The sequence below is a fragment of the Scyliorhinus canicula genome, chromosome 8 (assembly GCF_902713615.1).
Source record: "Scyliorhinus canicula chromosome 8, sScyCan1.1, whole genome shotgun sequence".
In the NCBI taxonomy this organism is placed as follows: domain Eukaryota; kingdom Metazoa; phylum Chordata; class Chondrichthyes; order Carcharhiniformes; family Scyliorhinidae; genus Scyliorhinus; species Scyliorhinus canicula.
The window spans coordinates 168517588-168542663 of record NC_052153.1 but is presented as its reverse complement, the minus strand read 5'-3'; the positions used below and the strand labels follow the sequence as shown (position 1 = coordinate 168542663).

The window sequence follows — 25076 nt, the reverse complement described above, 5'->3', positions numbered from 1 at the left end:
AATTTATAGTTCCAGCACGGATAGAAAGAGGCCTGGCAACGGCTGAAGTGAACGAAAGAGAACAGCAGGAATGTTTCCTTGGCAACGCTATGCCTTTCAGATCCTTGACATTGTTACTGTTCTTGTGTGGTGAGGCCGTTTCAGTGTAGCTGAGGCTGCCAAGGGGCCCCAGTGTCTTCAGTTTGTGAGCCACTAAAATAAGACAGCACGATGACTCTGGCTATACAATTTGCCCATGAAATGAACGCCCCATTCTCCTAATGATAGTTTAATTTGACAGGCAATCTTTGAGTGCAGATCCAAAGATTGTAACTCAGACCTATATCAAAGTTTTGCAATCTCAATACTGGTAGCAATTGTACTTTAAATGGACAATTCTTTCCAAAAACAATTTCCAGCAGTCCGAATTTTCATTTTTAACCTGGATAATAAGTTGGCAAGGAGCTCCTCCAGCATGACGAAAGTGTTGCAGCGAGATTTATGGACACTGACCGAAGCCACCAGCCCTTCAAACAAAAAGTGCGTGCATTCACTTTCAGATCTGACGAGTGGATCTCCTATGGCGTTACGGGACAGTATAAATTAGTACTACTCAAATGCAGCAGTTAGATTAAATGAAAGAGATCTAAGCACGTCGATGTTGCCGCTAAATAAATAACCCTAAGTTAGTCACACATTGCAGTTGGGTGAATGGATTAATCCTTCTGATGAGGAGCCTAGCCCACCAGCACAGCATACCTGCAGTTCCTGGTCAGCAACCCAGGCAAGCAAGGCTCCACACCAGCAGTGGACTTTACAAAATTACCTCACGATAATTAGAGAGAGAATACAGAAGCATGAGCGATGTCCCAGATGTGCAATCTAGAACATGGAATGGAATCACTACAGTGCAGAAAGAGGCCATTTGGCCCATCGAGTCTGCACCCACCCTCTGAATGAGCACCCTGCCGAGGCCTACTCCCCCACCCTATCCCCCATCCCTGTAACTCGATCTAACCTTTTGGATTCCAAGGGGAAATTTAGCATGGCCAGTCCACCTAACCTGACAATCTTTGGACCATGGGAGGAAACCAGAGTACCCGGAAGAAAACGACACAGACACGGGGAGAACATACAAACTCCACAAAGATAGTCAACCGAGGCTGGAATTGAATCCGGGTCTCTGACACTGTGAGGCAGCAGAGCTAACTACTGTGCCAGCATGCCGCCCCCCTCTATAAATAGTATACATACCTGAAATACATAAATATTAGAAAATACAGAATTGTATAAATGTGTGCAGCATGGAAACTTAAGTACTTTCATGGAAACTTGAGTACCATTCACTTTATTTTATTCAAATATGTAAATAATATATATGATATTAAACATAAATATGTTGACTCAAAATTCCAGAGACGTGTGTTCAGTCTCCCCACATAAATCTAGCCTAAATAGCTTTCAGAAAGCAAATGACTGCGGTTGCTGGAATCTGAAACAAAAACGTAAAATGCTGGACAATCTCAGCAGGCCTGACCGCATCTGTGGAGAGAGAAGGGAGTTAACGTTTCGAGTCAGGATGAGAGAAAGAATCAGGATATATATACCCTATTATAAATATAATTTAACAATAAATATTCTGTTATTCACAATAAAATATTTTTTATTTTACCATGGGCAGGATGAATGTGTTTTCAGTCAGGTGCGTATTTCCAGCATTTTGAACTACGCACCTGCAGCTTCAGGTTGAGATTCTGTTGCGCATAATGTTGCAATTCCCTTCAGCGCACTGCAGCACAAGAATATGTTATGTTTTATTTGGCTAATGGTTTTGTACCATTTAGTGCACTAAGAAAAAAGTTCTAATTACTTGAATGCATGCCAGAGTTTTAATCAATATCAGATTAAGGACATTCTGTGTACTTCCAACATTATGGAAGGATTTAGCGCATGGCAGCTTAAATGCTTCACTGAGCTTTAGCCTCCAGCAGGATTTACCAGTATTTTGTTCTGCTGTGATTGCAGGCAAGAAAAGAAATGAGTGACCATGTAATACTTTGGGATACATTTTCCCCTGTGTGTAAAGATGAAGAAAAACAATTTTACTAAACTTTCAGTTGAAACCAGTGACATTTCATTAGGGGATTTGTATAACGTAGGTTTACACACAACAAAACATCAAGTCCATTGCTTCTAGCCATTAGCATTTTCACTTGCAAAATGCACAATTCTTGTTTTCATGTTGCTTCCATCCTGTTTACGTCAGGGTACAGTTTGTTTTATCCACCTTCTTTTGATGGTATTGAAAAGATTATCGCGGTATTTCCACAACCTTTCCCGCCGGTGCGATCTTCTGGTCGTGCCAACAGCGATCTCCGGCAACGGAGGGTGAAAACAAGGGGAAACCACATTGACAGCGGCAGGGCCGGAAGATCTCGCCGCCAGCCAATGGTGGGTCACCGCCTCCGCTGCAAAACACGCAAAGATCCCGTCCAAAATAACTGAAGCACAACATAAATATTTAGCAAAAGCACTAAATGCTACTGCAGAACTTAATTAGCAGAACTCATTATGGGGGTCTCGGGGGGAGGGGGGGGGAGGAACAGGCGAGTTATGCATTGTGCGGAGGCAAGGTACCCCTCGGATGGACTTTGGAGGCAGCTACATTAAGGGGTCACCCCCTTGGCCCACCCAGAGGACCACCGCATCAGGCTCATGTTTGGTGAGATCTAGTAATCCTGCCCACATGATTCCCGGACCAGCGGTCCAGGGAACACAAGGGCCGGAGATTAGGCCATCTAAACAGATGCAGATGGGTCATTAATACCCATTTGCATTCATTTACATCCTCTCGCTGATGCTTGGGTGTGAAACTACATCCCACTGCAGCGGGGAGGTCGGAGAATCTCGTTCGCCTGATGCCGATCCCGATTTTTCGATTCTCCGTCCCATCGGGAAACACGCTTCCCAGGATGGAGAATTCACCCCATTATATTTTGGAAGAAAGTCAAGGACCAGGAGCGTGACTTCATGGAAACACGCTGAAGAACATGGATGAATATGGAGCTTTGTATAGTTTCCTGAGAGTGTGATCTCAGCTAGATAAAGCATTACCAAAAACATTTTAAAACTATAGAGAGCATGCTGAATACATTCACCAGGATAATGATGCCAAGGCGAAAGAGAAAATGCTGGAAAATCTCAGCAAGTCTGGCAGCATCTGTAGGGAGAGAAAAGAGCTAACGTTTCGAGTCCAATGACTCTTTGTCAAAGCTAACATACCTCTCCATTCACCTGAGGAAGGAGCAGTGCTCCGAAAGCTACTGTTTGAACCAAACCTGGTGGACTTAAACCTGGTATTGTGAGACTTCTTCCTGTGCTTACCCCAGTCCAACGCCGGCATCTCCACATCCAAGCTCACAGACAGAGAAAGTGGGAAATATTTATACCGTGGAGTGAGAATGAATGATGAGCCATAGCCACAGAAATCCAGGGAAACCGGGTGCTAATGGCCACAGAAACCAAGGGGAAAGAGTGCTAATGGCAGTCCCCAGAGAGGACAAAAGATGTGAAAGGTCAAACAGCAGGGAAACTAACATCAGAGGATGAACTGTAGGTGTGTGGGGAGGGGAAGGGGGAAGCAAAGAGGAGAAAGGTGCAGGAATGCGCACAGACAGAAGATGCTCAGCAAAGCGATCATCCAGTCTGTGTTTGGTCTCTCCGATATAGATGAGACCACATTGGGAGCAGCGAATGCAGTAGACCAAATTGGAAGAGTTGCAAGTGAAATGCTATGCTTTGCATACTGAGGCTGGTGGGATGAAATGTGAGAACGTATGCCTCCGTATGCAAAGCATAATCCTCTGCCATTTTCGCCAACTCCAGCGTGATGCCACCACCAAACACATCTTCCCTTCATCTATCAGCATTCCGCAGAGACCGTTCCCTCCAAGACAATCTGGTCCACTCCTCCACCATACCCAGTACCTCTCTCATCACCCATGGCACCATCCCATGCAATCGCAGAAGGTGTAACACCTGCCCCTTTACCTCTTCCATGCTTAACATCCCAGGCCCAAAACACTCATTCCAGGTTAAGCAGCATTTTACTTGCATCTCTTCCAATTTGGTCTACTGCATTCGCTGCTCCCAATGTGGTCTCCTCTATATCGGAGAGACCAAACGCAGACTGGGTGATCGCTTTGCTGAGCACCTTTGGTCTGTGCGCATTCAGGACATGGACCTTACTGTTGCTTGCCATTTTAACAAAAGACCCCGCTCCCATGCCCACATGTCTGTTCTTGGCCTGCTGCAATGTTCCAGTGAAGCACAACACAAACTGGAGGAACAACATCTCAGCCTCCCCGAACAGGCGCCGGAATGTGGCGACTAGGGGCTTTTCACAGTAACTTCATTTGAAGCCTACTTGTGACAATAAGCGATTTTCATTTCATTTCTTCCGGTTAGGCATGTTACAGCCTTCCGGCCTGAACATCGAATTCAACAACTTCAGATGATCAGTCCCACCTCGTCCCGTTTGTTTTCATTTCATTTTAACTGTATTTTACCATTTCTTTCTTAATATACATTTAATTTTTCCTCCCAATCTTATCCACCTTTCTCCTCTTTGCTTACCCCTTCCCCTCCCTCCACACCTACAGTTCATCCTCTGATGTTAGTTTCCCTCCTGTTTGACCTTTCACATCTTTTGTCCTCTCTGGGGACTGCCATTAGCACTCTTTCCCCTTGGTTTCTGTGGCCATTAACACCCGGTTTCCCTGGGTTTCTGTGGCTGTGACTCATCTTTCATTCTCACTCCACGGTATAAATATTTCCCACATGAGCTCTTTTCTCTCCCTACTGTGCTGAGTTTCAGATTTCAGCATCCACAGTAATTTGCTTTTATCTAATGATGCCAAGGATTGGAAACCAGTTGAGGGGGGCAGATTTTCTGCCTGCCCCTGCGGCACGTTTCTCAGCGGCAGGAGGTGGCCGGACCAGGATCGCCTGGTCCCGCCGCTGTCAATGGGATTTCCCACTAAATCCGCGCCCCCACCACCGGGAAACGCGCAGCAGGGGTTCGCCATCGGTGCATCTGGGAGATCCCACTGATGAGAACGGCAGGAAAATCCCCCCCCCCCCCACCAAACTTTCATCATCAAATGGTTTATTTATCCAAAAGCAACTTCTGTCATGGCCAGAAGCTGAATGAATGCAAACTGCAGTAAGAGACAATAATACAAAAACAGAGGAAGGGCAGAGTGCAACATACTAGATCAAAACAAACAAATAACATGTCCCCAAAAGTAGCATAAAAAAGCAAACAATAAGCAATCGTTTTTGAAGAAAAAGGTTCTTGATTGTGGGGATGTAATTCTAATTTTCAGCAATGGCGTAATATAGGATTGACCATCCCTTACATAGCCTGTTTGATCATTTTGCATTAGAACAGATAGTTAATCCATGTAAATCTGCCTTTTTCCATTATTGACGACAGTTCAACTCGCAGCCCCTACTCCACCCCGCTCCCTCACCCAAGACTATTTTCTCTGGAATAGAGAATATTAAGAGGTGATTTAATAAGAGGAAACATTCTGAGGTGTTTTAATAGCTTCTTTGGAGAAAGACTATAATAATTCTCCAGTTCTGGTGCCAGTCTTGGGATGATTTAAAATTAGTACTGGGAAATGGAAGGGAGGTCATGAAAAATCTATTTACATAGGGGTATGTTGGAGCATGCGATGCTTTGAAATTTCCTATGCTACAATCGTGATGACATTTCGACAGTGATTATTTGGCTGTAAAACGCTTTGAGGTGTCCTGAGGTTGGTGTCTTTTATTTCTTCTTAGAGGGATGGCTAAGGCGGGGACCTCTGAACCTATTCAGGAAAAGTCCTGTAAACATTTGAAGCAGTGGAAGATACAACACTCGAGGAGAGAGTGGGATGCGGAATCTGTCTTGGATTGCTCTGGCAAAGAGCGGCACAAACACAAAAAATGGGCTGTCAATCTATTTGAGTTCATGGTTCTATGTATCAGAGGGAATTCTGGCTGATGTGAACATTGTTCAGATCTTATCACTGCAGCTTTGACATTTCTAGTCTTTTCAAGCGGATCCTGCCAAACCTGGAGAGGTTGCTCACTGTAGTTGAGCTTGTTGGGAGCTGCACTCAGATTGTGGAACTCATTTCACTCACAGTGACTCAACAGTATTTGGCAAAGGATAATCGTTTTGTCTCGTATTCCTTGTTATTGGAGTACATGTACTTATTTGGGTCAGGCAGTGCATAATGTTAATCCCATCGTGCTAGAGAGCAGCTAGAGGCTACTTCTTTTCAGATAAGCAATGCCAAAAGGGAGCTAGAATGTAGTTTGAAATGAAATTCTTCCTAATAGGGTGAGAATGTCGGTCTTTGTCCATAATTGACAATCACCAGCAAATTCGCATTACAATGGTACTGAATAAGAAAATTCAATTTTATTTTAAAAAGTAGTAATTTGACCCACCAGATGAGATTTGTAAGAGTATATTCATAGTTGAAAATTGAGAACAGCTAATATCTTTCCAGGTAAAAGAGGGGTTTTTTTCTTTAGCTATAAGGGTTCATTGATGCCAGCAGGTAAGGCATGCTTGGAGAGGCCATTGGTCAAAGAGAGGGATATTGTCGCAATCCCCGTAGAGACCAATAACGTATAGAAATATGCATTTCTTAGTGACCTATTCAAAGGATCACAGAGAACTCCCAAATGTCTCCTGAGAATTCAGCAGGTTCTCTTCTCCTTGCTCTGCTGGGGCGAATCTTCCAGTGTCCTTTAAAATATCTTATGATCTCACCATAACAAGCTTTGTTTCCTCAAACAGGGGTTCCTTCTTCACCAGCAGTCTACTTAGACATTAACCCAAAAGCAACTTTCTTAGGCCTGGCGTCACCTGTTGTGTGTCTTCTTCCCCCAAAACACTCGGTCAGACTGACTCTGAGAGCCTGTAGGGTTGTATGTCAGTAAGGTCAGCTGTTTCTTCCTTTGTGTTTAGGTAATAAAGCTTGCACCTGACTTCCAATAGGGTTTGACCTGGGCCACCTATCCCCATGGTGACCACATTATATGAGCCTGTCACATGGCAGAGTTCAGTACAACTTCACACCAGCCCTTATTCCAAGGCATTCTATTTTATTTTAAAATCAAAGAGACAGTTCAAAACATAATTATCATGTAAAGTCTAGTGTTCATAACAATATGATGTTTGTACAAGTTCTTCAATCCATGCTTCCCTTGAACACAATCTGAAGTGACCATTCCAATTATACTTTTGGGGGAAATCTTCCCAGGTCCTTGAAGGTTTGGGTCAGATGGTGTGGTGGGAGGGCTAATGGTGACAGTGTTGGGTGAAAAAAAATGGTGTCAGGCTGATTTTGCTGCTGTGATTCTGCCTTTGGCTGCTTGTCCTGGTGGCAGATTGGTGGATAAGATGAGAATCCCCATAGTTGAGGCAAGATGGGAGACAATTAACAGGGATTTTCCTGGTGAACCCCTTTTTCCCAACGGCGAAGCAGTCCCAAGTTGCATCTCCAACCTGACAGGCTAAGGAGGGTGAGGGCACAACAGGAATGGCTGCCTCAGTGATACTTCAACAACCTGGGATGGTTTAGATCAATTGCACTTGCATTACTGAGTGGGATAAAGACACAAAATGCTGGCAATGCTCACCATGTCTGGCAGCATCTGTGGAGAGAGAAATAGAGTTAACAGTTCAGCTCATTCAGGTCATCAGCACCAAGTGGAGGCTGCTTTGCCTCCTTCTGTGGAAGACTGCTACATTACTTGACAGGTGACAGGAGGTCTTGTGGCACAGAGGGTAGTGTGGTGAGTGTATTCACCATAATGCATGCATGATACCATAACCTGTGACCTATGACCTGGAAGTGGTGATATGAACTGCTTCCAGGTACTGTACTGTAACTCGGTATGGCTCTGTCTCTGGCTACGCCCACACCGGGGCATATATAGGCCGGCCTCTTGTGGGTGGCATTCATCTGTACTGCTGACTCTGGCTAGGCAAGTTCATGACTAATAAAGCCTACTGTTCACTTGCTCTCTCTGCCTCACTGTGAATTGAAGGTATATCAATTTATTAGTCATAGACAGCACAATGGAAGCCGCTCGAAAGCCAGACAGGCTCGAACTCGACGCCCGCCCGTCCAAAGCCAACAAAATATTCAAACATTGGCTCCGATGCTTCGAGGCCTACCTAGACGACTTCTCAACACCTCCCACAGAGGCTCTCAAGTTGCAATTCCTTCACGCCCGGGTGAGCCATTGAATCTCTGTAATGATCAAGAAAGCGGCCACGTACGAGACGGCGGTCGCAAATCTCAAGGCACACTTCGTGAAGCCGGAAAATGTGGTGTTCGGCAGCCATCTCCTCACTACTCGTCGTCAGCGCGCCAGAGAATCGCTGGACGAGTATCTCGAAACCCTGACCCTACTTATGAGGAACTGCAGCTATCGAGATGTGACGGTGGAGGAACACATGAACTCACAGATCCAGGACACCTACGTGGCGCGGGTCCGCTCGAACTATATCAGGCACGCCTGCTGGAAAACGGGACCTCCGACCTGCGGGAAACGGTAAAGCTAGCGACCTCACTAGAGGTGGCCTACCAGAACCTCAGCGCGTTCCCCGCGGACCTGCCAAACCCCTTGTGGACACCCTCGTCGAGACCCCCGTTGGACCCGACTATGTCGCAGGCCTGTGCCGCGCGTCTGCCATCCCAGCCCGGGGAACCGCAGTGCTACTTCTGCGGCCAGGGCCAACACCCCCCGCAGCACTGCCCAGCCCACACAGCAATGTGTAGCAATTGTGGGGAAAAAGAGGCACTTCGCTAGAATCTGTTTGGGGCCGGCCTAAGGTCCAGAAATCAAAAACACACCAGGCCCGACCCATGGACTCGCAGCCCCACAGACCCCGCAATGCGGCTGCGTGCCTGCCCGGAACGCCCCCGTCAGATGCGTCATCGGCATCGTGCGACTCGTGGGGGCCACCATCTTGGTCGCCGGCCCCAACACCGACCGACACATGCTACTCATGGGGGCTGCCTTGGCCGTCGGCCCGGCACCAACCGACACATGCGACCGATTGAGGCGGCCGCCTTGGTCATCTTCGCCCCAGCCCGACACGTGCAACTCATGGAGGCCGCCATCTTGTGACTCCACCGACCACACAGACTACCCGCAGCTGGGCACCCTCGTCACGCTCGACCAGTCGCAGCCAAAACAGCTGAAGAACTCCATGATGGTCGTCAGGGTCAATGGGCATGAGACCCCAGAGAGCCTTGTCCACCCCGACACGGTAAGGCGCTTCTCCCCCCAGCCTCCCAAACAATCTCCCTTGCCTCCGGGTCACATTCGGTTCAGATCCGGGGGTACTGTACCTCCAATCTCGTGATGCAGAGCGCAGAGTACGCTCGTTTTAAGCTCTACGTCCTCCCCCACCTCTGCGCCCCCCTACTGCTCGGATTAGACTTTCAATGTAACCACCGAAGCCTGACCCTACAGTTCGGCGGACCCATGCCCCCCTCACAGTGTGCAGCCTTGTGGCCCTCAAGGTCTCCCCCTTCCCCCCCCTTCACTCTTTACAAACCTCACTCCTAACTGTAAGCCCATCGCCACCAGGAGCAGACGGTACAGTTCGCTGGACATGATGTTTATCAAGTCGGAGGTCCAGCGACTATTGAGTGAAGGGATTATCGAGGCCAGCAACAGCCCCTGGGAGCGCACGTGTGGTCGTCCAGACCGGGAAAAAGAATCGGATGGTTGTGGACTACAGCCAGACAATTAACCGATTCACGCAACTCGATGCGTACCCCCTCCCCCGCATAGCGGAGATGGTCAACCAGATCGTGCAGCACCGTGTGTTCTCCACGATCGATCTGAAGTCAGCCTACCACCAGCTCCCAAACCGCCCGGAAGAGCGCCAGTACACTGCTTTCGAGGCAGTTGGCCGGCACTTCCACTTCCTCAGAGTCCCCTTCAGCGTCACGAACGGAGTCTCGGTCTTTCAGAGAATGATGGACCGAAAGGTGGACCAGTACGGTTTGTGGGCTACATACCCGTATTTGGACAATGTGACCATCTGCGGCCATGACCAGCAGGACCATGACGCCAACCTCCAGAGGTTACTCCAGGCCGCCCAATCCCTCAATCTCACATACAACAAAGAAAAATGCTCTTCCGTACTACCCGACAAGCCATCCTCGGCTATGTCGTAGAGAACGGAGTCCTAGGGCCCGACCCCGACCGCATGCGCCCCCTCACAGAACTCCCCCCTCCCCACAGCCTCAAGGCCCTAAAACGATGCTTGGGGCTGTTCTCCTACTACGCCCAGTGGGTCCTCAACCATGGGGACAAAGCCCACCCACTGATTCAAACAACCACTTTTCCCCTGACGGATGAGGCCCGCGCGGCCTTCAGCCGCATCAAGGCCGATATCACCAAGGCCGCAATGCAAGCAGTGGATGAATCCATCACTTTTCAGGTAGAGAGCGACGCGTCAGACGTTGCACTGGCCGCCACACCCAACCAGGCCAGTAGCATTTTTCTCTAGAACCCTCCACGCTTCTGAAATTCGACACCCCTAGGTCGAGAAGGAAGCACAAGGCATAGTGGAAACCGTGCAGCACTGGAGGCACTACCTAGCCGGTAGGAGGTTCACCCTCGTCACCGACCAATGATCGGTAGCCTTCATGCTCGACAACGCACAATGGGGCAAAATAAAAAATGATAAAATCTTGAGGTGGAGGATCGAACTCTCCGCCTACAACTACGATATCAAGTATCGTCCTGGGAAGCTCAATGAGCCCCCAGATGCCCTGTCCCACGGCACATGCGCCAGCATGCAAGATGGCCGACTTCAGGCTATCCACAATGACCTCTGCCACCCAGGGGTCACCCGGCTTACCCACTTCATTAAGGCCCGCAATCTGCCCTTCTCCTCCGAGGAGGTCAAGGCCATGACCATGCGTTTGATAAGGTTCCCCACGGTAGGCTATTGCAGAAAATACAGAGGCATGGGATTCAGGGTGATTTAGCAGTTTGGATCAGAAATTGGCTAGCTGATAGAAGACAAAGAGTGGTGGTTGATGGGAAATGCTCTGACTGGTGTCCAGTTACTAGTGGTGTGCCACAAGGATCTGTTTTGGGGCCATTGCTGTTTGTCATTTTTATAAATGACCTGGAGGAGGGCGTAGAAGAATTGATGAGTAAATTTGCAGATGACACTAAAGTTGGTGGAGTTGTGGACAGTGCAGAAGGATGTTACAAGTTACAGAGGGATATAGATAAGCTGCAGAGCTGGTCTGACAGGTGGCAAATGGAGTTTAATGCAGAAAAGTGTGAGGTGATTCATTTTGGAAGGAATAACAGGAAGGCAGAGTACTGGGCTAATGGTAAGATTCTTGGTAGTGTGGACGAGCAGAGAGATCTCGGTGTCCATGTCCATAGATCCCTGAAAGTTGCCACCCATGTTGAGAGGGTTGTTAAGAAGGCGTACGGTGTGTTAGCTTTTATTGGTAGAGGAATTGAGTTTCGGAGCCATGAGGTCATGTTGCAGCTGTACAAATGCGGCCGCATTTGGAGTATTGTGTGCAGTTCTGGTCGCCACATTATAGGAAGGATGTGGAAGCATTGGAAAGGGTACAGAGGAGATTTACAAGAATGTTGCCAGGTATGGAGGGAAGATCATATGAGGAAAGGCTGAAGGACTTGAGGCTGTTTTCGTTAGAGAGAAGAAGGTTAAGGGGGGACTTAATTGAGGCATACAAAATGATCAGAGGATTAGATAGGGTGGACATCGAGAGCCTTTTTCCTCGGATGGTGATGTCCAGCACGAGGGGACATAGCTTTAAATTGTGGGGAGATAGATATAGGACAGATGTCAGAGGTAGATGTCAGAGGTGTGGAATGCCCTGCCTGCAACAGTAGTGGACTCGCCAACACTAAACGCATTCAAATGGTCATTGGATAGGCATATGGACGATAAGGGAATAGTGTAGAGGGACTTTAGAAGGGTTTCACAGGACGGTGCAACATCGTGGGCCGAAGGGCCTGTACTGCGCTGTAATGTTCTATGTTCTATGACCAGGGACTGCCAAGTCTGCGCGGAGTGCAAACCACACTTCTACCGGTCAGACAAGGCCCACCTGGTAAAGGCCTCCCGGCCCTTTGAGAGCCAAAGCATTGACTTCAAAGGGCCCCTCCCCTCCACCAACCGGAATATGTACTTTCTCACCTTCATCGATGAGTACTGCCGCTTCCCCTTCGCCGTCCCCTGCCCCGACATGACCTCAGCCACCATAATAAAGGCACTGCACAGTTGTTTGGTTTCCCTGCCTACGTCCACAGTGATCGGGGCACATCGTTCATGAACGATGAGCTGCGTCAGTACCTTCTCAACAAAGGCATTGCCTCGAGCAGGACTATGAGCTATAACCTGCAAGGAAACGGGCAGGTGGAGAGGGAGAACGCGATGGTATGGAAGGCCGTTCTTCTGACCCTTAGGTCTAGAAGTCTCCCAATTCCCCGCTGGCAGGAGGTCCTCCCTGACGGCCTCCACTCGCTCCAGATCGCTCCTCTGCATGGCACGAACGAAACCCCTCACGATCGTTTGTTTATCTTCCCCAGGAAGTCCATCTCTGGGTTCTCGCTTCTGTCTTGGGTGAAAACACCAGGATCAGTCCTTCTCCGGAGGCACATGAGGAGCCATAAGACCGACCGCCTGGTCGAGAGGGTCCAGCTGCTCCACGCTAACCCCCAGTACACTTACATCGCGCACCAGAACGGACGGCAAGATACGGTCTCCCTATGGGACCTGGCGCCAGCTGGTTCCCCCACCAACGCCCCCCCCCTACATCTCCCCCTCCTGGACGCCCGCCGCCACTCACAGCACTGGGTCTCCTATATTGCCCCGTGCCAACACCGCCGCCACCCATTACCCCCCACCCTACCCCGCACCCCAACTGTCTCCGGCACCCCGGACTGAGGCTCAAGCTCCAGACACAATGCCCGTGGAGTCACCACCTGCGACAACTGTGCCCGCTGCACCGCCAGAGCTGCGAAGAACGATCCGGACTCCAGATAGACTGAAAATGTAATGACCCCACGTCACCTCCGCTGGACTTGATTTTTTTTAACGGGGTGAATGTGGTGAATGTATTCACCATAATACATGCATGATGCCATAACCTGTGACCTATGACCTGGAAGTGGTGATATGAACTGCTTCCAGGTACTGTACTGTAACCCGGTATGGCTCCGCCTCTGGCTCCGCCCACACTGGGGCATATACAGGCCAGCCTCTTGTGGGCGGCATTCATCTGTACTACTGGCTCTGGCTCGGTAAGTTCATGACTAATAAAGCCTACTGTTCACTCACTCTCTCTGCCTCACTGTGAATTGAAGGTATAGCAGGTAGCGAACCTACATCTGAGCTAGAAGCTCACGGTATAAGTTCCTCTCCGGGAATTGACAGCCATACACATTGCGTTCGTGCTGCAACACAGCAGGCTGTTTATCGACCTGCAAATCCTTCGAACACATGCCAATGACAGGGCGATAAGAGTGGGGGAGATGGTCAGATGTGAGATGGAAAGAAAGTCCGAGCCTCTATCATCACTACCCATAGCTCTAGGCAAAAATGCATGTTGCCACAGCAGCTTGGTCTCCCTGAGTGAACTGTAGCACACAATAAATAATATTAAACACAAAAATAACATGAACATCTGTTGGCTAAGCTTATGCCTAGAGGATTCCAAGTAACATGCATTGGCCGAACCCTCCTTTGCTCCTCATGCCCATCACAATTCTGGATTCATTTTCGACCCCTCAACCCCCTCTTACTAAGGTTAGGATTGAATTGACAGCCCCTTGATGTTGTAAAAGACAGGGATGTAGAGTTTATTTTCCCTGAGGCATAACTTGTTTTTGATGAAAATAATACTAATGGCAGGAAGGTGAAGAATTTGACCTTGGAATGAAATGTGACTACATGTGCCACATGATGAGGTGAATTAGATCAAATGGGGACACATTACTGCTCTTGACAAATTGTACTTCAGCCCTTACAAAAATGTAGAATGATAACTAATGGTTCAACAATTATACAGATGGGATCATCACAGACTTATCACAGTATGTTTCATCTGCAAAGAACCAATATTTCAGCCTGTTTAACATCAATGTGATTTCTCAACCTTAAACAAATGCGATGAATTATGTTTTTAAAAAATCTTCTTGCCCAACTTGCTATGTGATGCAAAAATTCACGTACGGCAATAAAGGTATTGTGTATTGTTGCAAAACAGACACTTTAAAGGTTTGACAGTATTTACGTTAAGAAATGCAGCGGGTTATTGTGGTAAAAATGTGAAAACAGGTATTAAATTGGTACTGTGCTAATTAGGGGGACCCCTCTTCGGTCTGAATTTAGCACACAGACTTGGTTCTAATTGATGATTGCCATATTTTGAATTTGTCTGGAGTTGCTAAAACCGAAGTAGCTGCAGGTTTAGTATTCAGATGTTGGTTAGGCACAATTTTGGGGGAGCAGTATATGTGGGTGATGTGACCATCAATTCACTCGGAACACGATTGGAAGTAAACTGTGGTTTTAATCGTCTTACAACAGAGCCTGCCTGTGACCAGAAGAACTGAGGGCAGGCTAACACGGCTGCAGCACTTTATACTTCCGGTAGTGGGAGGGGCCATGGGCAGAGCCAAGGGTGGAGCCCCGTACAAGCTCCTCATCTCCCCCTATAGGCAGAGCTGCGCAACGGCTCACAGACAGAGTCCACAAGGACATAACACTATACAATTCAATACAGTGTGAATTACATTCACCCCCTGTAAAAAAATCACGTCCGGTGGGGGTGACGGGTCTACAGGTTGAGCCGGTCCGGTGGCCGAGTCGTCCTTTGGGATCGGCGGAGCACCGGGGTTGCAGCCTCTTCAGGTGGCTGGGCGGTGACGGTCGGTGTGGGTATGAGGGTGGACTCCGGGGGTGTTTAGGTCCGAGCTTCATTCCTGGCCGATGTGACGGGCGAAGGGGGGTGCAGGAAGCCTATAGGCACGGGGACGCAGAGCGTGGGCAGTGAACCTATAGGCGCGGGGGCGCAGGGCGTGAGGGGTCGGGTGGGGTGTAGTGTGAGGGGTACCTCGACGGGTGGTGGTGGTAGTGGTGGATCCTGCAGGCACCAGGTCCCGGAGGGAAACGGTGTCCTGACGGCCGTCGGGGTATTCAATAAAGGTGTAGTGGGGGGTTCAAGTGAAGCAGTAGCACCCTCTCTACTAGCGAGTCCATTTCGTGTGTCTGGACGTGCTTCCGGAGGAGGACCGGGCTAAGTGTCCTCAACCAGGATGGGAGCGAAGCCCCCATGGTAGTGCCCCTAGGGAAAATGAATAATCGTTCGTGGGGGGTCTGGTTGGTGGCGGTGCATAGGAGGGAACTAATTGCAGGGAGCGTGTCGGGGAGGACCTCCTGCCAGTGATAGGTCGGGAGGTTCATGGACTGGAGGGTCAGTAGGACGGTCTTCCAGACCGTCGCGTTCTCCCTCTCCACCTGTCCGTTCCCCCTGGGGTTGTAGCTGGTAGTCCTCCTTGAGGCAATGCCCTTGTCGAGCAGGTACTGATGCAGTGCGTCGCCCATGAAGGACAAACCCCTGTCGCTGTGTACGCAGCTGGGGAAACCGAACAGGGTGAAGACACTGTGCAGGGCTCTGATGACTATGTGGGAGGTCATATCGGGGCACGGGATGGCAAAGGGGAAGCGGGGGAATTCGTCGATGACGTTAAGAAAGTACACATTTCGATTGGTCGAGGGAAGTGGCCCTTTGAAATCGATGCTCAGGCGTTCAAAGGGCCGGGAAGCCTTTACCAGGTGGGCCTTGTCTGATCTATAGAAGTGCGGTTTGCCCTCCGCACAGATCGGGCAATCCCTGGTGATGGCTTTTACCTCCTCGGTGGAGAAAGGCAGATTTCGGGCTTTGACGCAGTGGGCGAGCCGGGTGACCCCCGGGTGGCAGAGGTCATTGTGGATAGCCTTCAGGCGGTCGTCTTGCGCGCTGGCGCATGTGCCGCGGGACAGGGCATCTGGGGGCTCGTTGAGCTTCCCGGTCGATATATGATATCATAATTATAGGTGGAGAGTTCGATCCTCCACCTCAAGATTTTATCATTTTTTATTTTGCCCCTTTGCGAGTTGTCAACCATGAAGGCAACCGATCTTTGGTCGGTGATGAGGGTAAACCTCCTACTTGCGAGGTAGTGCCTCCAGTGCCGTACGGCTTCCACAATGGCTTGAGCTTCTTTCTCGACTGAGGAGTGTCGAAGTTCCGAAGCGGAGAGGGTCCGGGAGAAGAAAGCTACTGGTCTCCCTGCCTGATTCAAAGTGGCGGCGAGAGCGACCTCTGAGGCATCACTCTCCACCTGAAAGGGGATGGATTCATCCACCGCCCGCATGGCGGCTTTGGCGATGTCCTCATGACGCAGTTGAAGGCCTGGCGGACCTCAGCTGACAGTGGGAAGAGTGTGGTCCTAAATAGTGGGCGGGCTTTGTCCGCATACTGGGGGACCCACTGGGCGTAATAAGAGAAGAACCCCAAGCACCTCTTGAGGGCCCTGGGACAATGAGGGAGAGGGAGTTGTAAGGCCCAGGACTCCGTTTTCCGCGACATAGCCAAGGATGGCTAGTCTGGTAGTGCGGAAAACGCATTTCTCCGTATTGTAGGTGAGATTGAGTTTCTGGGTGGTTTGGAGAAATCGGTGGAGGTTGGCGTTGTTGTCCTGCTGATCATGGCCGCAGATGGTGACATTGTCCAAGTACGGAAACGTGGCCCGCAGCCCGTACTGGTCCACTATTCGGTCCATTGTTCGTTGGAACACCGAGTCCCCATTAGTGACGCCGAAGGGGACCCGGAGGAAATGGAAGAGGCGGCCATCTGCCTCAAACGCCGTGTAGTGGCGGTCCTCCGGGCGGATTGGGAGCTGGTGGTTAGCAGACTTCAGATCCACCATGGAGAATATGTGGTACTGGGCGATCTGGTTGACCATGTCTGCAATTCTGGGGAGGGGGTACGCATCGAGGTGCGTGAACCGGTTAATGGTCTGGCTATAATCAACTACAATCCGGAACTTTTCCCCGGTCTTGACAACCACAACCTGAGCTCTCCAGGGGCTGTTACTGGCCTCTATGACTCCCTCACGTAGGAGCTGCAGGACTTCGGTTCTGATGAATACTCTATCCTGCATGCTGTACCTCCTGCTGCGAGTGGCTACTGGTTTACAGTTAGCAGTGAGATTAGTGAAGAGTGGAGGGGGGTCGATTTTGAGAGTCGCTAAGCTGCAGATAGTGAGTGGAGGTAGGGGTCCGCCGAAGCTGAGTGTGAGGCTGTTGAGATTACATAGGAAATCGAGCCCGAGTAAGAGTGGGGCGCAGAGGTCGGGGAGTACGTACAGCTGGAAATTAGAGTAGCTGGCGCCCTGAATCGTTAGGGTCGCGACGGTACACCCTTGTATGTGGACCGAGTGCGAGCCCGAGGCGAGGAAGATAGTTTGCCGTGCAGGGAAGATAGGGAGCGAACAGCGTCTTACCAGGTCAGGATGCACGAAGCTCCCGGTGCTCCTGGAGTCGAAGAGGCACGGTGTCTTGTATCCGTTGATTTTAACGGGCATCATCGAGCTCTGGAGGTGTTTCGGACGCGACTGGTCCAACATGACTGCGTTGAGTTGTGGGTAGTCAGCGGCTCGATCAGCAGTGCTGGAGTGGCCCCGTGGTGACTGTCCGCGGAGCTCGTAGTCGCTGAGGTGAACTTCGGTTGATGGCCAAGATGGCGGCCCCCGTTGATCGCACGTGGCGGGTGAAGAAGAAGATGGCGTCCAAGATGGCCGCCCCCGTGGATCACACGTGGTGGGTGGCGAGAAAGATGGCGTCCAAGATGGCAGCCCCCCTGAATCGCACATGGCCGGCCGTGTGGGGGAGGATTGCCAAGACGGCGGCCCCCATGAGTCGCACGTGTCGGGCGGAGGCGGATTCGGCAGACACGCTGCATTACGGGGTCTGCGGGCCTGCGAGTTGGGAGGGTGAGTGCTCTGGACTGCGGGGGGAGTTAGAGGGTTTCGATTTCGCCAGGCATACTCTGGCATAGTGTCCTTTGCGACCGCAGCTGCTGCAGGTCGCGTTGCGGGCCGGGCAGTGCTGCCGTGGGTATTGAGGCTGGCCACAAAAATGGCACGTGTGAGTGGGTGGCCGCGTGGTGCAGGCCTGGGCAGTCGCTGGTCGGGGGCCAATGATGGGGTCGCTTGGTCCGCGGGGAATGAGTTTAGACTTCGGAACGCGACCTCCATAGTAGTTGCTAGCTCTACTGTGTCCTCCAAGTTCTGGGCCCCTTTCTCAAGTAGTCGCTGGCACACATAGTTAGACCGGAACCCGCAACGTATACATCACGGACAGCGAGTTCCATATGTTGGGAGGCCGTTACAGCCTGAAAGTTGCAGTCCCGAGCAAGGGCTTTTAAGTCGCGCAGGGCGTCTTCCAGCGACTCTGCGGGGCGCTGGCGGCGGGTAGTGAAAATGTGCCACGCATAGACCTCGATTATCGGCCGCACGTACAATCGGTCAAGCATAGCAAGGGCCTCAGTATAGGAGTCGGTACAATTTAGTTGCGTAGAGATGCGATGGTTCACCCGTGCGTGTAGTAGACTGAGCTTTTGCTCCTCTGTAGTCTCGGAGGTGGTCGATGCAGCCAGGTAGGCCTTGAAACACCGAAGCCAGTGTAGGAAGATTTCCTTCACCTCTGCAGCCTGCGGGTCGAGTTCTAGTCGATCAGGTTTGAGGGCTGATTCCATAGTAGTTTTCTTCACGTTTTCTCAGACTATTAAATTGATGTGACCATCAATTCACTCGGAACACGATTGGAAATAAACTGTGGTTTTAATAGTCTTACAACAGAGCCTGCCTGCGACCAGAAGAACCGAGGGCAGGCTCACACGGCTGCAGCACTTTATACTTCTGGTAGTGGGAGGGGCCATGGGCGGAGCCAAGGGTGGAGCCCTGTACAAGCTCCTCATCTCCCCCTATGGGCAGAGCCGCGCAACGGCTCACAGACAGAGTCCACAAGGACATAACACTACACAATACAATACAGTGTGAATTACATTCGCCACACTGGGGTGGGATTCTCCAAACCCCGCCCCCGCCAGATCGGAGAATACACGGGGGGGGGGGGGGGGGGGGGGGGGGCGGCGAATCCCGCCCCGACAGCAACTGCTGTATTCTCCGGTGCCGGTTTTCAGGCAGAGGTGAGGATCACACCGCGCCGGTTGGTGGCCGTTGGCAGTGGCCCCCCGGCAATTCTCCGGGCCCCGCTGGGCCGAGCAGCCATCATTTCCTGTTGGCCGGCTAGGTGAGTCCTCGGGGGGGGGCGCAGGGGGATCCAGCCCCCGGGGGTGTGGGGGGGCACGGTGGCTGGCCTGGCCTGCGATCGGGGCCTACAGATCTGCGGGCGGGCCTGTGCCTTGGGGACATGCTTTCCTTCTGCGCCGGCCTCTGCAGGGCTCCGCCATGGCCAGCGTGGAGAAGTATTCCCCTGCGCATGCACAGGAAACACACCGGCCGGTCTGCGGATACGCGGAACCACGCCGGTGGTTCTGCACATGCACCGGCCCTTCAGCACCGGAGGAATCCGCACCTTCCGGTCGGCCCGACGGCGGAGTGTTTCACGCCGCTCTTGGATCCGCATTGGGCCATCCGGCCAGTTGCGGGAGAATCCCGTCCGTGGTCTCCCCCCATCAACATCCACCGATGTGCGGAATGGGCTGCTTGACATTTCGCAGCCTGTTTTGGGCTGGCTCGGATAGGATGAGAGTGCACACAGATTCTTGGACTTGCCACTGGACGTCCTGGTGGACGGAGCAGTGTGGATATACCGTGGATAGCCAGAGATGGGAAGGAGCCTACTTCAGCCTCCAATCCCAACCTATTCCCCTCTCCTGCGATAGCTGATGCTGCTCCTGAAGACCTCATCTCCTCTGACCATTCTTCAGCCAGAACAACGGAGACCCCACTAGTGAGATAAAGTAGCACAACAATTGCTATTTTTAGGTCAAGGTGTCAAATAATTACAGGAATAAATGATAAGGTTATTAATAAAGCCTTAGCAAAGTATCTGATGTATTTCAAAGTTTTCTTGAAACCTCTTGCAGTAAATAAACAATAAAAGAACAACATAACTTTAAGGGGCTGGTTTAGCTCACTGGGCTAAATCGCTGGCTTTTAAAGCAGGCCAGCAGCACGGTTTGATTCCCGGACAGGCGCCGGAAATGTGGCGACTAGAGGCTTTTCACAGTAACTTCATTGAAGCCTACTCGTGACAATAAGCGATTTTCATTTCATTTCATTTCATTTCATTTCACATAGTCTTTGAAAACTTCTGGAGAATCTACAGTTATCCATGAGTTTATATTTCCCCCCCTGAAGTCAATAACCAGCTCTTTAGTTTTGCTGATGTTGAAGGAGAGATTCTTGTCGTTACACCACTCCACTAGGTTCTCTATCTCTCTCCTTTACGCTGACTGATCGTTGTTCGAGATCCGGCCCACTATGGTTGTGTCATCACAAAACTTGTAGATGGAGTTGGAGCCAAATTTTGCCAGATAGCCGTGTGTGAATAGTGAGTATAATAGGGGGCTAAGTATGCAGTTTGCAGGGCCCCGGTATTGAATATCATGATGAGCGAGTCTACAGGGCTCCCTCAGGACAGCAACTGCAGAGCTGTCTCAGGGAGCTGCAGACCTGAAAAAATATACTGGAATGGAAAATTTATGCCAAGAGTGTCGAGGCAGTACATTCAAAAACAATCCTCAGTCCCCAGATAACTCTTTAAATTTTATTTCACCTGAACAGTTTATCCCTGCCCTACATCAAGATTGAAGCTTGAACGTAACGGTTGCCTGACCAGTCAGTCCGACCCCCAACCCGAAAGGTTGGAGATGGATGACCCTGAATTCATGTTCATAGAATCATAGAATTTACAGTGCAGAAGGAGGCCATTAGGCCCATCGAGTCTGCACCGGCCCTTAGAAAGAGCCCCTATCCCCGTAGCCCAGTAACCCCCACTTAACATTTTTTGGACACTAAGGGCAATTTAGCATGGCCAATCCACCTAACCTGCATATCTTTGGACTGTGGGAGGAAACCGGACCACCCGGAGGAAACCTACGAAGACACGGGGAGAACGTGCAGACTCCGACGGGACCCAGCCGGGAATCGAACCTGGGACCCTGGAGCTGTAAAGCAACTGTGCTAACCACTATGCTACCGTACTGTTCGATGGTGAAGTGATGGTACTCACTGCTGACCTTGAAGAAAGCTGCCCACATTGATCTAGCAATCACTGGCATGGATTTCCCGTTTTCCCACGTCAGGTTGAATTTGTGGTCAAGTTTCCAACAAAAATTATGTCATTACAGGAAGGCAGTGGCGTCGCGGTATTGTCACCTGACTAGTAATCCAGAGACCCAGGGTAATGCTGTGGAGGTCCTGGTTCTAATCCCACCACGGTAGATAATTAAATTTAAACTCAATATTAATAAATCTGGAATGAAAAGTCTAATGATTGTCGTAAAAACCCACCTGGTTCACAAATGGAAATCTGCCATCCATCCTTACTAAGTCTGGCTGACATGTGACTCCAGAATCACAGCAATGTGATTGGCTCTTGAATGCGCTCTGAAGTGTCACACATTTCAAGGGCAATTAGGGATGGGCAATAAATGTTGGCCCAGCCAGCGACACCCACAACCCATAATGTATAAAAATATTCTCACAGACATGAAAACATTAAGTAAATTTTAATTTTTAACAATTTAACAGAAAGCAAAATAAATAATTGGGGCACACACATAGGACTAAAGTACAAACTTTAAAACAAAGTTTTAAAAATGCTGATGATTTCATATCATGCAAGAGAATTTTGATATTTCACAGATATAAGATGAGCTTTTCATGAAAAGTGAAGCGGTTCCACTGTAATAATGAAGCTAAATTAGGAACTTAAAAATCCAGTTATACCTCATTCAACAAGAAGCTTTGTTACGGGCTTTTACTGAAAGGTTAATAGTGTAAACGGGAAACTTCTCATCAGTTCAGTGATTTCTACGTGATTGCAGTCTGGGGCACATCAACAGAGGAAGTGTCGAATTACTGACAGCAACTTTGAATTTCTGGATGCCAGAGTTTCTGTCAGTTTCAGAGGAGTAATTAATGATGGTGAATTTTGTACAATCGGATAATATTTTTATCCTGGTTTTAACCTTACCTTACTAACATGCGGTCAGAAACATTCCTGTAAAACAAACAAAAAATGTTTGAACAAAGTGCAAGATCTAACACTGTATTCTACTTATTCTACTCAGTATAATTATTAAGACAGTAACATCATTGTCGAGTGGGTGAAAGCTGCCAAACAAAATAGTCGCCAAGTGTGACTAAATGTAACTTTTCATGTGAGGTGGTATTATTGATGATTGACGTAAAATGTCAGTTCTGCACCAGTGTTAATGTTGTATTACTAGAAACACTTGGCATGTACCAACGCTGCATTTAGGTCCTCTTATCCCAAATTACATTCACACGAGTACAAAGTATCAAAGAATGAAGAATTTTACAAATCTTGCAAGAAGAGCATGGTTTTACAAAATATTGAGAGGAAAGGAACAATATTGTGGGCTGGATTTTACACTACCCTACAAATAGGTCTGATGACGTGGGGGAGCAAGGGGTGCTGGACGAGAAGGGGCATGTAGAATCCAGCAGATGACCTGCCTGCCGCCTACCCACCTGCTCTTGATCTGCTAAAATTGGATGGGGGGTGTATGGGGGGGCGGGGGGGGGGGGGCGGAGAGGAGGTCGTTGGCATTGAGCAACCTACCTACCCTTGTGCCTATTGAGGCCCCCAAGTGGTTGGTGGATTCATATAAGGAAACCAAAATAGAACAATAACCATTCTCAAACCCTAATGGACAAAGCAACAGTTGGATAATTCATTACCATGCCCAGAGCAGATAATTAAAGTACTGCCCAATTTGAGTTGTAGCAAGGCTGATTTATAGGGAGTAAAATCAGCTCAATGTAAATGTTCTATCATTATCTTACTCATAAAGACGTAGGAGTTGATTATTATGCAAACCTACATCCAGGGTGTCATTTCTACTGCCGCTCTGCAGTCAGATGCAAAACTCTAGCATTTTGAATGCAAAAAATGTGATTATTTCAATACTATTGGAATCAGAAGACATAACATGGTGGCAGCAGGTATCTGTTTTAAATGTATTTCATGTTGAATTAGGTTGAGAAATATCAACCTGTATTAGTGCTGGAGAGAGAAATTGAATAAATCGTGTGGAAATAAAACGGCCACAGCTACTTCTTCGTTCTTAGACAATCCATTGGGAGCGAGGATTCCGGTTCAGTCAATTTGGAGATGGCTGAAAAGTCCATTGTGTAATCTGCTTCAAAGGTTGGATAGCTGAGTTGTTAGGAGGTTTGCATCTCCTCTCTGGCATCTCAACTTCACCTCTGCATGTTCTGGATGGTGTCTCTTGATGGTGTTCACTACCTTCCTGAATGAACCTTCTCCATTTTGGTTGATCAAATGCCAGGGCTTTCCATGAATCAGTGGATATGTGAGAGCTCTTCGGGGCTGCTTTGACTACATCTATAAAGCATCCCACCAAAACAGCGAGTGGAGTTCAAATTCTGTTTTAAAAATCTGGAATTGTAAACTTGTTTCAGTCATGGTGGCCATGAAATTATCAATTATTGTTTACCAATGTCAGTTAGGGAAGAAAATATGCCACCCTTACTCGGTCTGGCCTGTATGTGACTCCAGATTCACAGCAATGTGGTTGATACATAACCGTCCTCCTGAAATGGTTGAGCAAGCCATTCAGTTCAAGCGCATTAGGGATGGGAAAAAAAAGTCGGGCCTTGCCAGTGACACACACATCCCATGAAAAATGAAAGATGTCCCACCCAACTGAGCTGGTTTTGAGTGATTAGTGCCTCGATGCTGGGCATGTTGGTTTTGGAGAGAATACTGCCGTTGAACTGCCTTTCTTGCCACTGCGTTTAGAGCATCTTGTGAAGCTACCATTTGTGGTACATCGCCCTTCTCCAGTGCTTCAGGGTGCCTGTTGTAGGTTGCCCATGTTTCGAAAGCATTTAGGATCACTGCTGCCCAGTGAAGCATGTCCTTCGTTTCAGGTTTGAGATCCTGATTTTCAGTTTCTCCTTTCCTTGGTTGGCTAAAAGCTGAGTTGGCACATTGGAGGAATGATGGGCGCAATTCTCCGCTCCCCACACCGGGTGGGAGAATCGCGGGAGGGCCGGGCGACTCACGACATGCCCCCCTGGCACCCCCCACGATTCTCCCACCCCCCGCTCGGAAGAATCGTCGTTTTTCACGGCGACCGGCGATTCTCCGGCCCGGATGGGCCGAGCGGCCTGCCGTTCGCAACCAGTTCCCGACGGTGGCAACCACACCTGGTCGCTGCCGTCGTGAACATGGCGCCAAAAGCTGGTTTGAAGCTTGTGGTGGGCGGAGAGGGGAGTGAGCACCATGGCCGTGCTCGGGAGGGGACTGGCCTGCAATCGGTGCCCACCGATCGTCGGGCCGGCGTCTCAAAGGGACGCACTCTTTCCCCCCCGCCGCCCCGCAAGATCAAGCCGCCACGTCTTGCGGGGCAGCGGAGGGGAAGACGGCAACTGCGCATGCGCGGGTTTGAGCCGTCGTGACGTCAGCCGCGCATGCGCGGGTTGGAGCTGGCCAACCTGCGTATGCGTGGCTGACGTCACTTAGGCGCGCCGGCCGCGTCAAGGCCCGGCGGCCGAGAGTAACGGAGAGCCGCTCCTAGCCCCCTGGGTGGGGGTGAATAAGGTGAGAGGAGCGGCCTCCGAGGCCGTCGTGAAACGCGGCCGAGTTCACGACGGCCTTCCCGATTTTTCGCGGGAGCGGAGAATTCCGCCCAATGTATTTTGTTGTCTTATGTCTG

General features: G+C 49.8%; 1 protein-coding gene and 1 long non-coding RNA gene across 3 annotated transcripts in view; one reads left to right on the top strand and one right to left on the bottom strand.

The window, feature by feature from the left end:
* The window catches only part of LOC119970683 (storkhead-box protein 2-like), a 394730-nt gene that overhangs the window by 169610 nt on the left and 200044 nt on the right, over nt 1-25076 (top strand). The window lies entirely within an intron of this gene.
* Nucleotides 1311-2476, bottom strand: LOC119970685. The gene is made up of 2 exons (XR_005461658.1): nt 1652-2476; nt 1311-1521 (listed from the first exon to the last, which is right to left on the bottom strand). It is a non-coding gene; the product is annotated as an uncharacterized LOC119970685 (long non-coding RNA).